Genomic DNA, 14,261 nt, shown 5'->3' with positions numbered 1-14,261 from the left:
CCTGGGGCTTTACTTAAATAGCAACAGCTCTGGGATGAGAAGATATCTGTTCACTCACTCATTCAAGAGATATCAGTTCATTCATTTCACTCAGTATCAAGTACCTCCTATACATCAGGCATTATTCTAGGCACAGGAGGTACAATCTGGAATGAGATAGACACAGACCTAAATATAAGATTAAAACTATAAAACTCTGGAAAAAACACAGGAGCAAATCTTCATGACTTTAGATTAGGCAATGGCTTCTCTGATCTGACATCCAAGATGGAAGGAACAAAAAAAGAAAAAAATGCATAAGTTAGACTTCAAAATTTAAAACTTTCAAAAGATAACATCAAGGGCTTCCCTGGTGGCGCAGTAGTTGAGAGTCCGCCTGCCGATGCAGGGGACATGTACCCACGTACCGCAAAACAAACAAACAAACAAAAAAACAACAAAAGAAGAAAAGATAACATCAAGAAAGTGAAAAGACAAACCACAGAATGGGAGAAAATGTTTGGAAATCATATATCAACAAGAGACTCTAATTCAGAATATATAAAGAACTCTTACAACTAAGCAATAAAAAGACAAACAACCCAATTTAAAAATGGGCAAAAGGGCTTCCCTGGTGGCGCAGTGGTTGAGAGTCCACCTGCCAATACAGGGGACACGGGTTCGTACCCCGGTCCGGGAAGATCCCACACGCTGCGGAGCGGCTGGGCCCGTGAGCCACGGCCGCTGAGCCTGCGCGTCCGGAGCCTGTGCTCCGCAACGGGAGAGGCCACAACAGTGAGAGGTCCGCGTACCGCAAAAAAGAAAAAAAAAAAAAGGCAAAGGACTGAATAGATATTTCTTCACAGAAGATATAGAAATTGCCAATAAGCACATGAAAAGATTCTCACATTACTAATCATTAGGAAAATGCAAATCAAAAGCACAATCAGATACCACCTCACATCCATTAGAATGGCTATTATAAAAACCAAAACCAAAAGAGAAAATAAACAAGTGTTAGCGAGAATGTGGACAAAATGGAACAAACTGGAAGCCTCAATACACTGCTGGTGGAAAAGCAAAATAGTGTAGCCAGTGTGGAAAACGATCTGGCAGCTGCTCAAAATGTGAAACACAGAGTTACCACATGACCCAGCAGTTCCAATCCTTGGTGTATTCCCAAGAGATGGAAACACAGGACCACACAAAACCTTGTACTGGAATGTTGATAGTGGCATTATTCATAATAGTCCCCAAATGGAAACAACCCAACTGTCCATCAACTGATGAATGGAAAAATATGGTCTGTCCATCCCATGGAATATTATTAGGCCACAATAACAAATGAAATACTGATATGTGTTACGACATGGATGAACCTTGAAAACATTATGTTAAGTAAAAAAAATCCAATCATAAAAGGCCACATATCCTGTGATTCCCTTTATATGAAATGTCCAGTATAGGAAAATCTGTTGACCAAAACTGCCTGCCTCAGCCAGGCACAATAATAACCACTTGCACGAGTTGTGTCACAACAGGAGGTCCCGATAAGGCACACTGCCGCTGAAAACTAACCAGGAGAATTCGGGAGGGGCCAAAAGAAGGGAGGAGACGTTGGTCCATAATATGTCCTGCCAACCTCCCAGAAACCCTCACGCTGGAATCCATCTTGGCTGAGAGATGCACACACCATCAGGAAGGACCTTATTCAGACCAAACAGGGGCACAAGCAAGATGACTGGCCAGAGACAACCTGGAAAGCTAACCCCATCACCATAAAACCTGAGACTGTGAGCCACGCGGCACAGCAGTTCTCCTGGGCTCCCTTATTCCACTGTTCTCTGCCCGGGCGCCCCTTCCCAATAAAGTCTTTTGCCCTGTAAGGATAACGTGTCTCCTCGGACAATACATTTCCAAGCGTTAGACAAGAGTCCACTCTTGGGCCCTGGAAGCGGCCCCCCTTTCGGTAACAAATCCATACAAACAGAAAGCAGATTAGCAACTGCTGGGAGCTGGGGGCAGTTGGGGAGGTTAGTGGCAGGGGGACCTGCCAATGGATATGGGGTTTCTTTTAGGGATGATGGAAATGTTCTGAAATTAGATAGTGTGGATGGTTGCACAACTCTGTGAATACCCTAAAAGCAATTGAATGTATACTTCAAAAGGGTGAATTTTATGGTGTGTGACTTGTATCTCAATAAAGCTGTTATAAAAAAATAAGATGGACACAACACCCACTCTCATGGAGTTTATGGCCCAGTTAGAAAGAGATGGCCATCAAAGAATAAGGCAACTGCAGAGTTCCAAACCATGATCAACACTACGGAGGAAAGCTGTGGACTCTGGGAAAGCTCCTCTGAAAGCGAAGCCTGGTGGAGATTTCATGCTGGGATCTCTTTTCTTCTGGCTTATTCCCCCAGAGCCCTGAGTCCACAACACAGCTCTCTCAGTAGCCCCTAGAGCTGTGCTCAAGGAAGATGCCCAAAGCCTGAATCAATTATTTCCTGTTCCTAACATTATACATGAAGAACTGAGTTTGACAAAGTCCTACAAAACCCCAGGGCTTAACTAACTAGCAATATTAGATCTGAGACTAGAAGAATTTTAACGTATCCTTTTTCTCAACCTTTTAATTTTTTAATCATGGAGAAAATCTTTTTTTAATAAACAATTTTTTTAATTGAAGTATACTTGATTCACAATATTTTGTTAGTTTCAGGTGTACAGCAAAGTGATTCGGTTAACATATATATATATTTTTTTCAGATTCTTTTCCACTATAGGTTATTACAAGATATTGAATATAGTTTCCTGTACTATACAGTAAACGATCCTTATTGTTTATCTATTTTATATATAGTAGTACGTATCTATTAATTCCATACTCCTAATTTATCCACCGCCCCCTCTTCCCCTTTGGTAACCATAAATTTGTTTTCTATGTCGGTGAATCTGTTTCTGTTTTATAAATAAATTCATTTGCATTGTTCTTTAGATTCCACATATAAGTGATATCACATATTTGTCTTTCTCTACCTGACTCACTTCACTTAATATGATAATCTCTAGGTCAGTCCATCCATGTTGCTGCAAATGGCATTATTTCATACTTTTTATGGCTGAGTAATATTCCATTGTATATATGTGCCACATCTTCTTTACCCAGTCATCTGTCAGTGGACACTTAGGTTGCTTCCATGTCTTGGCTATTCTAAATAGTGCTGCTATGAACATTGGGGAGCATATATATTTTTGAGTTAGAGCTTTTGTCTTTTCTGGATATATGCTCAGGAGTGGGATTGCTGGATCATACGGCAATTATATTTTTAGTTTTTTAAGGAACCTCCATACTGTTTTCCATAGTGGCTGCACCAATTCACATACCCACCAAGTATAGGAGGGTTCCCTTTTCTCCCCATCCTCTCCAGCATTTATGATTTGTAGACTTTTTCAATCATGGAGAAAATCTTAACTTCTTTATGGAAAAGATCTGACTTCTCTGTGTATTATTCATCTGCATTGTTTGATGGATTCATGCTGCTCCTTGAATGTGGGGGTCTGGGTCTGCTCTTGCTTATGTTTGTTTTGCCACCACCCTGGTGTGATGAGAACATGGTCAGGTGCCCGAAACTAAATAGTGAAGGAGTGAAGGAAGGGAGGGGAACAGGAAGGGAGGGACTGCAGTGATGAGTATCAACCACCCAGGGCCCAGAGGAAGGTGTGGCTCTCTGTGTAGAGTAGCAGGTCCGTGGGGACTTCAAGGAGAAGAGACCTGTCTAGCCAAATTCTGGAAGGATGTCTAGGAATTAACCTGTTGAAGCAGCAGGAAGGAAAGGAAGCTCAGCAGGAAAAACAGCACCTGCAAGGCCACACTGGTGTCCTGTCTGGGGAATCTGGAGCCCTTGGAACAGCCGGAGAGGGAGGGTATGCTTGAACAAAGCAGGCTGCGAGGGTGGGCAGGGTCCCAGCCTGTATGTCCTGCTAAGATATCCGGCCTGCCCTGAGGGCAATGGGGAGCCAGCGAAGGGTTGAGAGCAGGGCACTGACGTGGGTGCAGCCGCCACGTGGGAAGACCGCTCAGCCAGGCTCGTCCTGGGCTACAGCCAGACAGCTGGAATCAGCAGCCAGCGTGTGGCTGCAGCCCCTCAACGACAGGGCCCTCTCCCCACCCTCCAGCAGCCTCCACAAGCTTGCAGCCTACTTGGGCATTTCCTCTAAGCAGAGGGCTCTACGGCTCCTGACGAGAAGCAAGCAGTCACAGATCCTTGGTGTTCCACAGGCAGCAGCTGGGGGAAATTAGCCAAGCGACCTTTGGCCCAGGCCGCGCTGCCCTCATCAAGGCGGTTCAAAGGCCCCAAACACAGTAAGTCAGATATGCAATGTCCTGACTTCCCTCCCGGCTCAGCTCAGCCCAGCCAAGCTTCACTCCCTCCCTCTGGATTTTCCCTTGTGTCAAGAGAAACTCAAAGCAATACGTTGTAGGTCTTTCCTCTGAACACTCCCCCGGGAAAAGGGCCCACTGGCTTGAGCAGATTCTCACAGGAGGCCATCGGTGCATAAAAGAAAAAGCTATGGACCTTCAGAACAGGCAACAATAGCTCTGGAAGGAGTTAGCAGGGAGGGCTTCCTGGAGAAGGCTGGTCTCAAGGGTGGGCAGGCTTCTGAACACTAGCACAGATGCCTGCGATGCTTCCCAGCCCCATTTCTTCTCCTCCCTCAGACACGGGTTTAAAGGTCACTTCCTGAGAGAGGCTTTCTCTGACCTGTCATCATTCCAGATCAGGTGCCCCTTGTTTTCTCTCTTAGCACGCTGTTCTTCGCAGCCAGGTATTTACTTATTTATGTGTCTTTTCCTGCTAAACACTAGCTTCAGAGAACAGGAGCCATGTCCATCTTGCCGATACCATCTGCCCAGCGCCCAGAGCCTGGCCCAGGGGCAGGTGCTCAAAAAAATATCTGCATGAGCAAAAAGGAATGAACAGCCATCAAAAGTCATGGAGGAAACTTACATGCATATGACTAAGTGAAAGAAGTCAATCTGAAAAGGCTGCATACTATGACTCCAACTATATGACATTCTAGAAAAGGAAAAACTATGGAGAGAATGAGAAAAGATCAGTGGTAGCCAGGGGTTTGGTGGGGAGGAGATGAATAGGGGGAGCACAGAGGATTTTTAGGGCAGTGAAACTACTCTGTATGATACTATAATGATGGATACGTGTCCAAACTCACAGAATGTGCAACACCAAGAATGAACCCCAATGTAAACTGTGGACTTTGGGTGACAATAACTTGTCCATGTAGGTTCATTGGCTGTACCAATGGACCCCTCTGGGGGGGGCTGTTGATAGTGAAGGAGGCTGTGTGTATGTCAGGGGGCGGCAGGGGTACATGGGGAATCTCTGTACCCTCCGTTCAGTACTGCTGTGAACCGAAAACTGCCCTAAAAAACAAAGTCAATTTAAAAAAAAAAAAATGAATGAACACAAGGACATCCCTCCCTGTTCCAAATACACCCATCCCTGCCATATATGGGGGAGCAACTTGGCACAGATTGTAAAGTCAGGCAGTTCTGGGGTGGAGTCTCACCTCCACTATTTACTAACCTTGGGCATGTGAATTCTGAACCCGTGTCCTCATGCAAAAAACGGGGGTCATAGTGCCATAACGTAAAGCATCTGGCACTTAACAGCACTCAAGCAAGCGTCAGTGGCCTTTCCCTCAAACTGGGCAATCAAATCTCAGGTAAGTTGAGCTTATCTGCCTCTGTCGGGCTCTCATAGGAAGCTGCTTTGTACGCTGGAACGAGACATTCCACCTGAGGGGTTATAGCTGGGCCTGGGGGTCTGTGCAGAAAAGGAAGCCTGACCACTCCACGTGCTCTGCGGAGCCCCGGAACCAAAGGGAATTAGGAGCTCTGAGCCTCTGCTTTTCTCCTGCACCTCAGAGCAGGGCGATTCTTTGGCAAATGAACAACAATGCGGGATGCCAGCATGCCTACCCTGCTTAGTTGAGAGTCCAGCCGATTACTCCCCTAACCCAATTAGCGGGGAAAGGCATTCATTACAAGGGCTTTGCTCTAAGGATCGCATTCCTCCCCAAGCACTCTTGACCTAAGTCAGCTCCGGGTGCATGAAGCCAGACCCTCCGCTGAGTGCTGAGTGGCCTGGATTCCAAAAACCAAAGAGCAGCCTGCTGAGAGGCGGCTCAGGAAGCTCTCCTGGATTAGGCAGGCACTTGGCAGGCACGCAGCAGCTGGCGCGGGCGGAAAGGGGGCAGGAACCAGTCAGGCAGGGTGACTTTGCTAGAGCTGGGGCCAGGGGCAGCATCGGCGTGGCCGGCACAAAAGCTGCGGGGAGGGCACTGAGAGGAGGGGCGGAGGGGCGGGCAGAAGCTTCCTGAAACTCTCCCTCCCCAGTTCTGGCTCTTTATCACCTGAGCCAGACGGGAGAGCACCTGTGCCTCAGGTACATCTAGAGGCGGGAGCACAGGGACAGATGGCCATGATAGGGTGAGGGCAGGGGGATCCACCTTAAAAAAAACCCTGCTCTTGTTATCTCAGTAGTTTACCATATTTTTAAAAATAATAACAATGGACTAGGAAAAAAACTATTACATGTATACCAAAGTGGTTACAGTGGTTATCTCAGAGGGCTGGGATCCCACATGATTTTTACTTTCACGCTTTTCAACACTGCCCAGATTTTTAAAAAACATTCACTGTAAAAAAAAAAAAATCCGCTTTATTATTTCAATTACTGTGTTTCCAGTTTGAAAAAAATGGAGAGAGGGACTAGATACCCACTATATTAAGGCCCAGCTCAAACCTTATCCCCAAGGATTCCCTGGCAACCCTGCATCATCACTTTGACAGAATCAGCTCTTTAATAATAGCATCCCCCTTGCCAGTGTTGGGCTAAATATCCTGCTTCATCCTCACAAGATGCAAAGACCCCACCAAGGCACTACCCAGAAGTAGTGTTTTTCCTTGTTTCTTCTTTTTACTAATTATAAATTATGTGCTCACTGATACATTTTCTAAAGTAAAAAAGAATAACAAATATCACTGATAATCCCTGGTGCAGCGAGAAGTACTATTAAGTTTCACACGGATTCTTCGGATGTTTCTCTGTGCAAACTTTCACAGAACAGGAGCCTCATCTACAAGCACGTCCCTTTCACAGGAATCTGTGGTTTCAATGGCTGCCTAGAGTTTCATTGTGAGGTTGTGCTGTGACTTAAGCAGACCCCCGATTCTGAACATTTGGGCTGTATCTCCTATCTTCCTTCGGGTGTCGTCTGAGAGGCCTTCCCTGACCCCCCTCTGCTGCAGCAGCCCTACAATCAGCAGTTACTGCTGACTCAAGTGTTCCATCTGTCGCCCCTGCCCTGCCCCTACCACCCACAATGTGATCTCCGGGAGGGAGGGAGCCACCTTTTTCCAGGTCTTGGTTGTACCCCTGGTACCCGGCACACAGTGAGGGCGAATGAGTATCTGTTGAATGAGGGCATGAATGTATGAATGAATGAATGGAGTGTTCTGTGATGAACACAGGTGCGACCCAAGCAAACACCAACTGGGGGAACTTCCCTCCACCTGGGGCCTTCTCTAACCTCCTCCCCCCGAGTCTCCCTTACCTGGTCCTGCACCCTTCCCTGGGGTAACCAACGGGGTGGGGGAACAGCCCCCGAGTGGGAAACCCCAGGGATACCAGAGGTGCCATTTTGGGGGAGAGGAAGGCGGTAGGTGTCAAGACAGGCTTGAGTCCTTTAGAAACACTCTCCTTGCTGCCTAAGGGCTCTGCCTGAGGCTTTCAAAGCAGAAAGAGGACTTCCTGAGAGGTGCAGGGCTCCAAGAGAGGCCAGGGACAAGCGAATCATGACCCACATGAAGCCCCAAACCGAGCTACACACAGAGGCAGCAGGGCCACCTGTAGAGGCTTTGGAGGTTTCCGTGCTTCCCCCTCCCCTCCCCCCAGCACCGAGGTGCTGACCTTGGCAGAGGTCAAGGTCACCTATGCTGGGCTCAGATGTGCGTGGGAACATGGGCTGCACCTATGCTGGGCTCAGATGTGCGTGGGAACATGGGCAAGGCCAGCCCCAAGTGCACTTCAACAGACCCTGAGCCCGTAGCCAGGACCCCAGCCCATCACTGTTGCAGGAGAGACGGGGAAGAAAATTCAGTGTGTGCCCCTCACAAACAGCCTCTGCCGGCATTTGAAGGCTTACCTCAGAGGGCTCTGAAGGTCATGCGTACTGTGAAAGTTCAGCCAGTCACCCCTGGTTTCTCATATTAGGGGAGAAAGGGAAGTCTTCATTTGACCCCTTGGTGTCCTGCACTGTGTTACTTTCTAATTGACTATTAACCCACTCTTTCTTCCGATCTCTGCTTAAAAGTCACTTCTGAAAAGTGTTCCCTGGTCATGCCCCTGTCAGTCCCCGAGCATCCAGGACTTTCCAGCCATCCATCCATCCATCCCTCCATCCACCCCTCCCTCCCTCCCCCCATACAAGCACCACCTTCTTCACCCCTGACTGGGCATCAGGAGGGCAGGGACTGGGTTCATCTTGTTCGGCTCTGTGACCCCAGCGCCTGACACAAAAGAGATACTCAATACTTACCCAAATCTCCAAATTTGGGGAACCACAAATACTTGAAATGAAAAGGTAAGAAAAAATGAGTTGCTCCTGATCTCAGGTTGAATAAAATTATTCATCTAGTTGAGCAATTCCAACTACCCACAAAGCCTGGCAGTGTGAGGATGGGGGGTGGGGTGGGGGAAATGCTGAATTCCAGGGGAAGAGAAAGCTGTCCTTGCCTTGGGGTGGTGTGTGCCTCAGTCTACTCAACAGCAACACAGGGTGACCGAGGAGGAAGAAGGTCAGTGTTTACAGAGGGCTGGGAGCTTTAAGAATCATAAATTATGCCCTCCACACTTGATCATCCCAAAGGTAATGCTTCCCAGCATGTGTTCCCTGACACCCCAGCCCCTGAAAAAAGAGTTCTCTGGGCCATTAGTTTGGGAAACACTACATACACATTAGCCCACTAGAGGCCCTGAAACATTTGTTCAGGAAAAAACTTACATAGTCTTGAGAAACGCTAGGTTAAATTTATTTATCCACAGACCACTACCACCTGCTGTCCTTTTTCAGGGGCAGACTAACAACATCCCAGAGAGCTTGTTCTGTGAAATGGTGCTTTAGGGTGCCGGCAGCTGGGCCCCGGTGCGCTGGGGAAAATGAAACCCCGACGCATCTGCAAGGCAAGACTCTGGTGAAAATCCTTGGCTCACTGCCTAATAATGTGATGATTCGAAATCAAGAGATTAACTGAAAAGCTTGCTGAGATTAAAAACCCCAGCTTCCACCTGAAGAATGGCCCCTGGTAAGAATTTCCACATGGCTGTGGTATTAGGAGCCTAGGAGGGGCACAAGAGGCCACAGACGCCAGCCACAGAAGCCCCGGGCAGCCAAGTGCTGGCTGCCCTGCCTTGAGGGGTCCAGGGACTGGGCCCAAGATTAAATCTTCTGCCCCGTCCCATCTCTTTTATATATATATATATATATATACACATATATATATATATATATATATATATATATATTTATAACTTTGGCAGCTCCCAATTCTCTGTAAACCACAGACCTGGTTCCTCCTTGGTTACCCTCTGTTGCTACTGGATAGACTGAGGCACATGTCAGCCCAAGGCAAGGACAGAGCTTTCTCTTTCCCCTGGAATTCAGCTCCCTGAGCTTTATACCTCCCCTCTGGTCTTCACGAGTATCTGGACTTGCTCATTATGATGAATGTATCATATTTATAATTTGAAAGCTTATATGTATGTATCATATTATACATACCATTTTATATATACGTATCATATTTATAATTGGAAAGCTTCTATGTCATTTGCCAGACACTGCATCCCATGCATTTTGTCCTCTCATCCTCCAACAGGCCCAGGAGATGGGGATCGTCAGCATGCCAGTATTCCAGACAAGGATGGCTCAGAGAGGCTAAGTAACCTGCCGAAGGGCTCCTAGTTAATAAAGGACGGATGTGGGCTTCCCTGGTGGCGCAGTGGTTGAGAGTCCGCCTGCCGATGCAGGGGACACGGGTTTGTGCCCCGATCCGGGAGGATCCTACACGCTGCAGAGCGGCTGGGCCCGTGAGCCATGGCCGCTGAGCCTGCGCGTCTGGAGCCTGTGCTCCACAACGGGAGAGGTCGCAGCAGTGAGAGGCCCGCGTACCGCAAAAATAAATAAATAAATAAAATAAAATAAATGACGGATGTGAATCTGGGCTTTCTGACTCCGTGATCTTAACACTATGTTTTGGAGTCCCCATGGGATAGTTTAGGTTTGTGTTTTCCTTCCAAAATAATGCTATAGTTAACTGATTATAAAATATCTCATCACTACAGAAATTGGAGAAAATACGATGAATACAAAGAAAATTTAAATCACCAGCAATCTCTCCACCAGGAGATAACTGTGAGTATGTATGAGTGTCGATATATGCCCTTCTGACACTGTTTCTCTGCACACAGACACCCCCGACAATTTAACCCAATTTAGGCTCTCCATCCCAACACCCACCCTCTTGACATGGGCCCGGGCAGAGGTTCTGCCACTAACAATAGTACCCAGGAGACTGAGGCACAGAAGTTCAGTGGCCAAGGCCACATTCCGGGTTAGTGGCAAATCCTGGCTTGGACATCAGAGGAGCTGGCCGGGCCCGGGGTGTGACATTGCTTTGAGTGTGACAATTGCTTCATACAGCCCAAGGTGCGGAGCACGGCTGAGCTGCTCTCCCACACCAGCCACTGAAAGAAAACCACTCTGGGTCTCCTCCCGTGCTTCCCACCATGCTCATCCTCCCCGCTGCCAACGGCTACCTCCCGAGGGAGGCTGGGCCTCCAGGCTCTGGGCCAGCTGCTTGGGAAACAGCTCCAGGGGTTGAGTCGGCCTGAGAACAAAGAGCAGCAAGACGTGAAGAAACGCCATGGGTAACCAAGGTGACCAACAGGAAGTGGAGACATGCAAATTGAAAGGGAAAAAGGGGACGAGGTGCGTTGGTTCTTCAGAGGCCTCAGGAGGACACACCACAGACCTGGGAGGCCCTGCAAAGCCGGAGGATCACTCACCCTCCCTTCCTCTCTTGCCCGATTGCTTCATAAACCCCGAGGAGACATTTTCCGTAAAGAATCAACTTCTCTGCGGGAACACTATTTCAACATTCTCGAGAGGGTGGCTTGCAGTACATGAAGCCAACAATGCTGGTGACATCCTCTCCTGCTGATATCTGGCCTGCAGCTGCCTTCCAGCAGAGAGAAAGGTCACCCCCAGCCACCCCATCTCTCCCGGGCCCCCTGAACTCTGCAAATGGCAGGAAGGCCAGCTCCAAACACACCTCCTCATTCCCAGAACCGAAAACACCCAGAAACTTTTTATTAAACGCCCCCAGAGTCCTTCCATTCAGCAGCTTCCTGATATGACCACGCCCCACACCTTCTCGACTGGGGGTGCCCCTCATTCTCCCACACCCTCCATCACCTGGGGGAGGGGTCATGATGTGCCCCCTTCTACGGTGGTTCTCTGCAACAGGTCCAACCCTGGACTCTCTCTTCCTGTTCCCCTGGGTCACCATTCCTACGCTGTGGTCTCAAAAGCTCTTCACTCCACACTTCCAGCTCCCCTCCCCAGTTTCCAGATTCCTTCTGATGGATTCTCCTGGGCACCCAGACCCTACCGTGCAGCCCAAAACGAGTCAGTTAGGGTAACCACCACCACTAACCCCCGGTCACTCCAGCTGGGACTCCAGTCCCTTGCTGACCTGGGTTTTGCAACTGTGGTCAGTTGATCACAGGCACTGCAATCTCCTGGGGATCTACTGAAACATGGAGGCTGCCCCCAGGTCCTGAGTTGGATAGCGTTTCACCCAGTTTCATGTCCACCCAAAACCTCAGAATGTGACCTTATTTGGAAACAGTCTTTACAGATGCAATCAAGTTAAAATGAGGTCACATTGGATTAGTGTGGAGCCTAATCCAATGACTGGTGTCCTCATAGGAAGAGAAAACAGAGACGCACAGACATACAAAGGGAAGACCAGGCAAAGACAAACACATGCAGAGGGCCAGGTGAGGATGGAAGCAGAGAATGGAGGGATGCAGCTACACGCCAAGGAACGCGCAGGGTGGCCGGCAACCACCAGATGTTGGAAGAAACAAGGAAAGATCCTCCCTGCGAGCCTTTGGAGGGATCACGGCCCTGCAGACACCTCGATTTCAAACTTCGGGCCTCTAGAACTGTGAGGGAATAAACTTCTGTTGTTTTAAGTCACCCAGTTTGAGGCAGCCCTAGGAATCTATTACACTCCCCATTTCCTGACTTACTGAATCAGACGTCCTGGGATGGAGTTGGGCACCTAAATATGCTTTACAAGCACTTCATGTGAGCCTGATGCTTGACTATAAGCTCCGTGAAGACAATTTTGTTTTGTTCATCACTTATATCCCCAGTAGCTAGCAGTGTGTGGCATGTGGTCGGCTGCTAAAAAACATGTGTTGAATGCAAGAATGAACCTGCGCCGATGTGCAAGAACTACTAGTGCCTTGCTTGATCAGGACATTAAGGCAACTTTAATTATCAAATAAGATAATATGCAACAAACATTCAACAACGTCTGGCATACTGTGCCCAATAAACACCTACTCCCTTAATTTAGAGGGCAGTGGGAGTCTTGAAAGATTACACAGAAACTAGCAATTAATTGCTGGAAGGAGCTTTCTAAGAACACTGCTCATCATGAAAAAGGCCAGTCCCTCAACAATGGAAAATCTCTTTGTTCCAACAAGTAAGAAACATGAAATCTTTCACTGTTTGTTAACTAGTCCTTTTGACCCTATTTCCTAAAACTCTCAAGTCTCCCCACTTCCTGCCCTGGTTCAGAAGCCACCTCCTTGGATCATTACTAACACCCAGGTCTCCAAGGCCAAGGTCATTTTCCAGTGATTCAGCCCTCGCTCCTCACAGCTCTCCATGTGTCTCAGGATAAGTGTAAACACCTACGGAGACCTGCATCCCAGAGCCAATGCTCCCGGTCCATCTCCCCCTCCTCCCCTACTCACCAGACCGCCCCTGGCAGGTCACTGATGTGCGACTATCACACACGGCCCTGAGCCCTGGTAGATGAACTTCCTCCACATCTCACCTTCTCTTGGAAGCTCTTCACACTTCCCTAGGCAATGGGGTGTCACCACTGGTACAGTGGTTAAGAGTGTGTGCTTTGGGGCTTCCCTGGTGGCGCAGTGGTTGAGAGTCCGCCTGCCGATGCGGGGGACATGGGTTCGTGCCCCGGTCCGGGAGGATCCCACATGCCACGGAGCGGCTGGGCCCGTGAGCCATGGCCGCTGAGCCTGCGCATCCGGAGCCTGTGCTCCGCAACGGGAGGGGCCGCGACAGTGAGAGGCCCGCGTACCACAAAAAAAAAAAAAAAAATAGAGTGTGTGCTTTGGAGCCAGGTTGCCTGGGTTCAAATCTTGGCTCTGCCATCTACCTGCTGTATGACGTTGGGGAAGTTATTTAACTCTCTGTACTTTAGCAGGCTCGTCTGGAAAGTGGGGATAAAATGAGGAAAATTTAGTACTTACTAGAGGGGGTTGCCAGAGGATTTAGATAACAGGAGGGAACATACTGTCGAGCACACAACAAACACCCATTAACGGGGAATAGCATTGCTACATTTCACTGGCTTTTACAACCATTAACAAATAGAATGGCCAGAAGTGGTTTGAGATGATTAGCCTCAGCTGTGCTAAGAACACCCCCCTCTCCCAACCCCCAGGACCGGAGTGGGGCTTGGGGCTGTGGTATCTCCTGGGAGAGCCTCTTAGGGTCTGCAGGTCATACACGGGGTTCAGTAAATGACTGCCTAATGAAGAAGCCGTCTGCCAATAAGCCACGGGGATGGTCCAAGGAAATGAGCCAGAAATCTGCCTTCCCAGATTCACGGCCAGGCCACCTGTGGCCACCCGGCTTCCTCCCTCCTGATCCAAATGCTGAATCCCCTTCACCTGAACCAGCCTTCCAGGTAGGATTCCTACCTGGGAAGGTGTCGCTAGGGGTTTGACTCAAGTTCCCCCAGAAAGTGCTTTATGGCCCATCTTAAAAGTAACCATGCAAGATAAACCCTGAAATATTAAGGGATAATGGAGTATTATGTCTGCATCTTGGTCCAAGAGGGGAAAGAAACCACCTGACAGAAAAAGGGG

The 14,261-nt window shown here is 48.5% G+C and overlaps 1 protein-coding gene across 4 annotated transcripts in view; it reads right to left on the bottom strand.

Annotated features, from left to right (window-relative positions):
- CCNJL (cyclin J like) overlaps positions 1 to 14,261 on the bottom strand; it is a 157,068-nt gene that overhangs the window by 130,191 nt on the left and 12,616 nt on the right. The window lies entirely within an intron of this gene.

This window comes from Pseudorca crassidens, chromosome 3, assembly GCF_039906515.1.
Source record: "Pseudorca crassidens isolate mPseCra1 chromosome 3, mPseCra1.hap1, whole genome shotgun sequence".
Taxonomy (NCBI): domain Eukaryota; kingdom Metazoa; phylum Chordata; class Mammalia; order Artiodactyla; family Delphinidae; genus Pseudorca; species Pseudorca crassidens.
Note: the sequence above shows the minus strand (reverse complement) of the source record. Positions and strands in the feature narration are given on the sequence as shown.